The following is an 8,845-nucleotide window of genomic DNA, read 5'->3' on the forward strand; positions in this document are numbered from 1 at the left end:
TGATACCAGAGCCCATAAAACTACAGTTTATAACTATTTGTCATTCACTAGATGAACCAGGATCATGTGTCTAGAGAAATAATGTTACAGTGATTTGCTTCCATTGTGGTCCTCTCTGTTAAGTAAATAATGAAAAGCTATACTTCCTGCCTGATAATAGTAAAACTTAATCTTTTTGTGATAATTCTGATTATTGAAGAATTTTAGGATCATCAATCAATCATTTGCTAAATCATCTCATTTCCAATCTCTTCTTTTTATATCATCTGCCACTAGTCTAGTTAAGACCTCATTACCTTCTACTTGCACTACTAGAATTCCCTCCTAACTAATCTCTCTACTTCCGTTCATTCTCTGTATTATAGCTAATTTTACTAGTGCAGATATATTAATCTTAATCTAAAATATAGATATGATTATATCCTTCCATCTAAAATTTACATTTTGGGGCGCCTGGGTGGCTCAGTCGTTAAGCGTCTGCCTTCGGCTCAGGTCATGATCCCAGGGTCCTGGGATCGAGCCCCGCATCAGGCTGCCCGCTCGGTGGGAAGCCTGCTTCTTCCTCTCCCACTCCCCCTACTTGTGTTCCCTCTCTTGCTGTCTCTCTCTCTCTCTCTCTCAAATAAATAAATAAATCTTTAAAAAAAATAAATAAAATTTACATTTTATTGGCCATACTCTTAGGCCCAGCTAGCATTCAATAATTTACATAATTTAATCCTAACTTAATATTACAGCATTATTTCCCACCTCACTGTGTCTCACTATTTGCTTTCTTACTTTCGTAACCTTACCTTGAATAGCTTAGAATGCCCTACATGTCTTTCTTTGTACCACCCCCAGAAATAACTCATACTCACTTGGAGGAGGGAATTGAGGAGTATACAAATAAGTCCCATTCAGCCAGGGACTAAATGCAATCTGTACAGTGTGAAATGGGTGGCAGTGTTGCAGACACAGAAAAATTTATTGCCTTCTGGTCTAGTGAACCAGAAATGAGAAACTAGGAAACTGGGAATGCCAAAGAGAGCGAGGCTTGCAAGGGAAGGAGTCAGACAGGAGATCTCTAGATTTTTGTCTGCGTGTATCTATGACTCACCTTTGAATCATATGTGCCCAGAATAGACTCAGATCAGCCTAACTAAAAACAAAAGATCTGCACAAGAAAAAAGTTTACACTTAGAGATTAGCTAAGAAAATGATCTACTAAAAGAAAGGAAACAATACTCATTAAAGAAAAACAACAGAATCTAGAATCTCCACAACTCAAGATACAATCCCAAATTAACTTTATATACAGAGAACCAAGAAAATAGAACACATTCTCAATCGAAAATGAGCCAGATAATGGAATTTACATATAAGGATTTTAAACCAGCTATTATAACTATTATCAGTGAAGTGAAAGAAAACAGGTTTTCAGTGCGTGAAAATCTCAGCAGAGAAATGGCAAGTCTTGGCAGAGAATAGAAAAAACGAAAAGATCAAATTGAAGTTCTAGAACTGAAAAATATATTTTTGAAATGGAAAATTCACTGGATGGACTTAACAGGTGAGTGAACATCAGAAGAAAAAGTGATCTCAAACAGATCAATATTAATTGTCCAGGATAAAAGCAGGGGAAAAAAAGATTAGGGGGAAAATGAACAAAGCCTCAAAGATCTGTTAGATGGTATTTAATAATTGACTTCTCATCAGAAACCATTGAGGTCAGAAGAGAGTAGAATAGCATCTTTCAAGCGCTGAAAGAAATTTGTCAATCTAGAATTCTATACCCAGCAAATATATTAATCAGTAATGAAGGCTGGACTTATCATTGTCATCATTTTACAAGTATACAGATATTAGATCGTTACATTGTATATTGAAACTAATATAATGTTATGTTAATTCTACCTCAATTAAAAAAGAATGAAGGCAAAATATATTTTTAGATAAAAAAGAGGATTTTCTACAAAGAAACTTGCACCATAAGAAATGGTGAAGGAAGTTTTTCAGGCTGAAGATAAATGGTTTTAGATGGAAACATGAATATTCAGTAAAGAATAAAGAATATCAGACATTCTAAATATCTGGGCAAATATAAAAGACTAGTTTTTTGTTTTGTTTTTTTACCTTTTTCCTTTTAATTTCATTATAGACTGTAACCATTGAAAACTAAAATTACAATATTGTCTTGAGGGGTTTATGATGTATATAGAGGGACACATTGGCCTATAAGGTTGCAAACCTTCTATAGTTTATGTGAAATAGTCCATTATTAACTATAAGTGAGCTATGAAAACATGGATAATAATCCCTGGGGACAACTGCTATTAAAAATAATGCAAACTATAATAGCTAAAAATCCAAAAGGAAAATTAAGCTGGAATTCAATAAGAACATAAAAAAACATAAATATATATGTACTCAGTAGCAATACTTCAAAATACATGAAGCAAAAATCAACAGAATTCTAGGGCAAAATAGACAATTTTACAGTCATAACTGATTTTAACACCAACTTCTCATCAATTGATGGAACTAGACAAAAGAAAAAATTCAGCAGACACATGGATTATATGATGAATACTGTCAACCACCTAGTCTTAATTGCTTTCATAGGACAGTATACCAAATACTGGCAATGCACTGTTTCAGGTGCACATGGTATGCTTACCAAAGTAAATTACATCTGCACCAAAAACCAAATCTCATATTTAGAAAGGTTGGAACTACAGAGTTATCTGACCACAATGAAATTTAATTAGAAACAAACAACAATAAGATAATCAGAAAAACACATAAATGAGCATTGAGTCAAAGAAGAAATTACAAGAGAAATTTTAAAATATTTTAAACTGATAATTAAAATACAACATATAGGAATTTGTGGGATGCAGCCAATGTACTATCTAGATAGAAATGTATAACTTTAAATGCCTATATTACACAAGAAGAAAGGTCTGAGATTGATGGTCTATTTGACAAGCTGTTCTAAAATTTATGTTAAAATGCAGTGGGACTTGAAGAGCAAAATAACATTGCAAAACAAGAACAGAGTTGGAGGACTTAACATTGCCTGATTTCCACACTTAATAAAGCCTACAGTAATCAAGACAGTGTGATACAGTGTAAACAGAGACAAGTAGATCAATGGAAAAGAATAGAGGCTGCAGAAATAGACCCACCCCTATGTGGTTAACTCATTTTCTTAAAAAACAAAAATTCCAAGGCAATTCAATAGGCACAGGATAAGCTTTTCAACAAATGTTTCTACAACAACTGGATGGCTATGCACAAAGAGAAAAAACCTCAACTCCTACCTCACACTATGTAAAAAATTAACTCAAAATGGATCATAAGTCTAAATATAAAAGCTAAGAATATAAAACATAAGGGAACATCTTGGTGACCTTGGGTTTGTTGAAGATTTTTTAAATTGGATACAAAGTGCAAAATATTTTTTAAGAAATCAATAAACTAGATTTCATCAATTCAAAAATCTAAGTCAGAGGTCAGCAAACTATGTCCTGTGGGCCAAACCCAACAGCTCTTTTGTTTTTATAAATAATGTTTTTCAGGGGTGGGCACACAGTCATGCTCATTTGTGTACATATTGTACACATTCTAATGGTAAGAGTTGAGGATAGAAATCATATGGTCTTTATTACCTGGCCCTTCTTAGAATAAGTTTGCCAAACCCCCATCTTAACTTATGCCTTAAGAAAGTAAAAAAAAGGAAAAGTAATTTAAGCCAAACAAAAACAAGGAAATGACAGCAGAAATCAATTAAATTGAAAAAAAAATGTAGAGGAAAACCAGTGAAACCCATAGCTGGTGCTTTTGGTGGTGGTGGTGGAGGGGGGAATTCATGACAGAAGATCCAAGTTAGCAATATTGGGAATAAAAGAAGGGACATGGTGCTAGACACTTCTGACATTAAAAGGATAATAAGGGAATATACTAAGAAGCTTTATGCAATAAATTTGACAATCTATATGTGATGGGCAAATTCCTTAATGACCTAGATCTCCAAAACTGGTCCAAAATGAAATAGAAAGCTTGCAACTACTTATATAGAAATTAAAGAAATGTAATTAATGATTTAAAATCTCCCCAGGCCTAGGTGGCTTTACTGGTGAATTCTATAAAGTATTTTAAGAAAAAAAATTAATGTTATACAAACTATGTCAGAAAATAGATAAGGAAGAAATACTTTCCTTATACATTTTATGAGGACAGTATTACCCTGATTCCAAAACCAAAGAAATACAAGAAAAGGGAACTATATTCCTTAGGAAAATAAATGCATAATTCCTTCAAAATACTAGCTAATTGAATCCTACAATTTTTTTTTAAAAATGGGTAACACACTTATTCTAGGAATGTAAGGTTGGTTTAACATCTGATAGTCCATCAACATAATTCATCATTTTAATAGAGTATAGGAAAAAGGGGCACATGGGTGGCTCAGTTAGTTAAGCGTCTGCCTTTGGCTCAGGTCATGATCTCAGGGTCCTGGGATCAAGCCCCACATCGGGCTCCCTGCTCAGCAGTCTGCTTTTCCCTCTTTCTCTGACCCTCCTCCCCACTTGTGTGCTCTCTCTCTCTCTGTCTCAAATAAATTTTTAAAAAAATTTTTAAAAAATCATTTCAATAAATGCAGAAAGAACATTTGACAAAATTCAATACTTTTTCATGATAAAAATGTTCTTCAAAGCAGTATTGTAGGAAAATTTCCTCAACCTGATTGAGGTTATCTACAAAAAAACCCTTACAAATAAGCATCATATTTGATGATGCATGGCCCCAATGTCTACCTAAGAACAGGAACAAGGCAAGGGTGTCCTCTGTCACCACTTTCATAATGATTTTCTAGAAATATTACCAGTGCAGTAAGGCAAAAATAATTAAAGGCATATGGATTGGAAAGGAAGAATCAAAACTGACCTTATTATCATGTGTGGAGAAAACCCAAATGAATTTTTTAAAAATAAATAAATTTATTGTGTAAGACTGATGAATCACAGACCTGTACCCCTGAAACAAATAATACATTATATGTTAATTAAAATTTTTTTAAAAAAATTAAAAATTAAAAAATTAAATTTAGCAAAATTGCAGTATACATAGTTAATATACAAAAATCAATTTCTTTCCATGTACTAGCAGTACACAATTAGAAAATAAAATTTTAAAAACAATTCCATTTACAACAGCATAAGGAAACAAAATATTTAGGATAAATTTACCAAAAATGTTAAAGACCTCTACACCAAAAATCGCAAAATATTGCAATGGGAAAATAAAGGTCTAAATAAATAAAGCAATATACTATGTTCATGAATCAGAAGACTAAATATTGTTAAGATGGCAGTCCTCCCCAAATAGACTTATAAATTCAATGTAATTTCAGTCAGATTCCAGCAGGCTTTTTTGAAGATATTGACAAGGTGGCTTTAAAATTTATAGAGAGCAGTAAAGGAGCTAAAACAATTTTGATAACATATAAAGTTGGAAGACTTAAACTACCTGATTTGAAGATTTACTATAATGCTATAGTAATCAAGACAGTCTGATACTGACAAAACGATAGATCAATGGAACAGAATAAGAATCCAGAAATAGATCCACATGCATATGATAAATTGATTTTTAACAAAATTTCCAAGTTAATTCACTGGAGAACTGTCTTTTCAAGAAATAGTGCCAAAACAAGTGGACATTTGTATGGCCTAAAATGAACCTTCACGTTAAACCATACTTAAAATTGGACTTAAAATAAATCATAAACCTAAATGTAAAAGTTAAAGCTAATTAACTTCTAGAGGAAACCATAGTAGAAAAATCTGTGTAACATGGGTTAGGCAAATATTTCTTTAAAAGAACATCAAAAGCATAAACTAAAGGAAAATATCGATAAAATGTACTTTATCAGAATTAGAAACTTGCTTTTGTAAGATGCTTAAAACAAGCAAACCAAAGACTACAAGAAAATTTTTGTAAAACATATATTTGATAAAGGGCTTATATCCAGCATACATAAAGAACTTTTACAACTCAAGACAACTCAATTTTAAAATAGACAAATGATCAGAACACACACTTCACAGTAGATTTTTGAATGGTTATTAAGCCCATGGAGAGATCACTTGTTGTCTGACAAATGCACATTTAATAGAAAAAGATCAATAATGCCAAATGTTGATGAGGTTGTAGAGCAGTTGGAACTCTCATACACAGCTAGTGGGAATGCAAATTGGTATAACCATTTTTTTTTTTAAGATTTTGTTTATTTATTTGAGAGAGAGAGAACACATGAGAGGGGATAGGGTCAGAGGACGAAGCAGACTCCCTGCCGAGCAGGGAGCCCGATGCGGGACTCGATCCAGGGACTCCAGGATCATGACCTGAGCCAAAGGCAGTCGCTTAACCAACTGAGCCACCCAGGCGCCCGGTATAACCATTTTTAAAAACAGTATGGCAGTACCATATAAAGTTAAACATACATTCACAATTTGACCTAGCAATTCACTTTAAGGTATTGACACAAGCAAAATGGAAACATATGCCCACCCAAAAATGTGTTCAAATGTTTATAAGAGCATTATTCGTAATAGACAAAAACTGGTGAGTGAATAAACAAATTGTCTTATATCCATTCCATGGAATCCTACTTGCAATAGAAAGGAACCAAATAGTAATATACAGAACAACTTGAAAAAATTCATCTCCAAAACAATATGCTAAGTGAGAGAAGTCAAACATAAATACAAGGTTGACCCTTAAACAACACAGGATGAACTGCACAGGTCCACTTACATGCAGGTGTTTTACAATAAATACAGTATAATACTATATAGTACTATATAGTAAATATATTTTATTTTCCTTATGATTTTCTTAATAACGTTTTCTCTAGCTTACTTTGTAAGAAAAATACAAAATTTAATATATGTAACATACAAAATATGTGTTGTTTATATTATTGGTAAGACTTCTGGTCAACAGTAGGCTATTAGTAGTCAAGTTTCGGGGAGTCCAGGGTTATATGCAGATTTTTTACTGCATGGGGGATTGGCTCCCCTAACCCCTGTTGTTCAAGTGTCAACTGTAGCATGTACTATATGATACCATTTATGTGAAATTCTAGAAAAGGAATATCTATAGTGACTGAAAGCAAATTTTGGGGGCCAGGAGTTGGGGGGAGAGAATCAAGTGCAAAGTGGGACAGGGAACCTTTTTGAGTGATAGAATTGGTCTGTATCTTCATTGTTGTAGTGGTAACACTACAAAATTAACAAAAATGCAATTAACAAAATGATCATACTCTACATTTAAAATTGGTGGATTTTATTGCTGTAAATAATGCCCTTAAAAAGAAAGAAAAATAAATCCTATTCATCCTTTAAGCCTAGGTTTATGCCACCTATTTATAAAAACTTCCTTTATTCTTTCTGTTGGAAGCAGTGTTTCACTTCTTGAACTCCCAGAACTCTATCTGTAAATCTTAGGGTGCTATTTTCATTTTGTCGTTTTATATTTTCAACTCCCCTGCTAGGCTAATTCTTTAGGGACAGGATTATTTCTAATTTTATCTTGGATCCTCCAAAGTCTAATTTTTGCATATCTTGTTATTTCTTTCTCTCGAAAGCAGTGGATAGAACATCATTCCATTTAATGAAGGGTTCCAGTTAATTGGATTTCAGTTTTTTTCTGTCCACAAATGTACTACTTTGGAAATGCATTCAGCATAGGGAATTGTGATCTCTCACAACTTCCTTTAAGCAACAAATGAATTCCTCCCCCACCCCAGACTCCAAGTTTATGTGTTCCTTTAAAAAGTTTCTCATGGCTGATAAATGAAAAAAAATTATTTTTGCTAGCACTAAACTCTTGGAGAAAAAAAAAATAAACTCTTAGAGATATACATGAAGGGACATTGGGACAACTCAAGTAACTCAGTCTGAGGCTTTGTAAAAGAGCTAGAAATGTTCTCTGATTAGATGTTGCTCATATTATTTTCTATAAAAAGTCAGATGTGTAACATTAAATTTGAATTCATTGGTGACCTTTTCACAGGACTTTTGGGATAACATTGCCCTGGTGCTTGATGATCTACACATAAGTTTAGAGTTTACTGAAGGGAGCAGGTAACTAAAATATCCTGTTTGGCTTCTGTCAAATAGCAGCAAGCAGACTTTTAGAATAAACTGGATTTAATCAGTTTTTAATCAAATTCTTTCATGAGTCTTGGATATGCCTGTATACTGTAATGTTGAGTCCAGGGAAAATCCACATACTTTAGGTGACAGAATTGTATAAATGGCAAAATTGACATTTATAAAAAGCTTAGGAGCCTGATTTATCTTTTTGTCCAAACTTAGGGCTACTCCACTTCCTCATGGAAAGTACCTGAAGGCAGGCCAATTTTTAATTTTCTCAGAAAGAGCTTTGAATCCAACATTCTTGAACATGTAGTCAGCTGAGACACACAGTTCTATATGAAATATGCAAAAGAAATCATTGAATCTGAAAATGTTATAAAATGTAGGAAAAGTAACAAAAAGAGAATTTTAGAGACTGAGAAGCCTGACGTAAAGTCCCAGCTCAGCTACCCAATACCTATTATGGTGTAACAGAGGGATGTTCACTTTCCCTAAGTCTATTTCTGCAGCTGTGAAAATGGAAGAGAATTCTTTGTTTATTTTTTAAATTCAGTGGTTATGTATTTTAGTTCCTGCCAGTTTTTCACACCCAATAATTATTAGTTCCTTTCCCCATACTTGATCATAAAAAATATTAGTCTTGGGGCGCCTGGGTGTCTCAGTTGGTTGACCGACTCTTGATTTCGGCTTAGGTA

This window comes from Neomonachus schauinslandi, chromosome 9, assembly GCF_002201575.2.
Source record: "Neomonachus schauinslandi chromosome 9, ASM220157v2, whole genome shotgun sequence".
In the NCBI taxonomy this organism is placed as follows: Eukaryota; Metazoa; Chordata; class Mammalia; order Carnivora; family Phocidae; genus Neomonachus; species Neomonachus schauinslandi.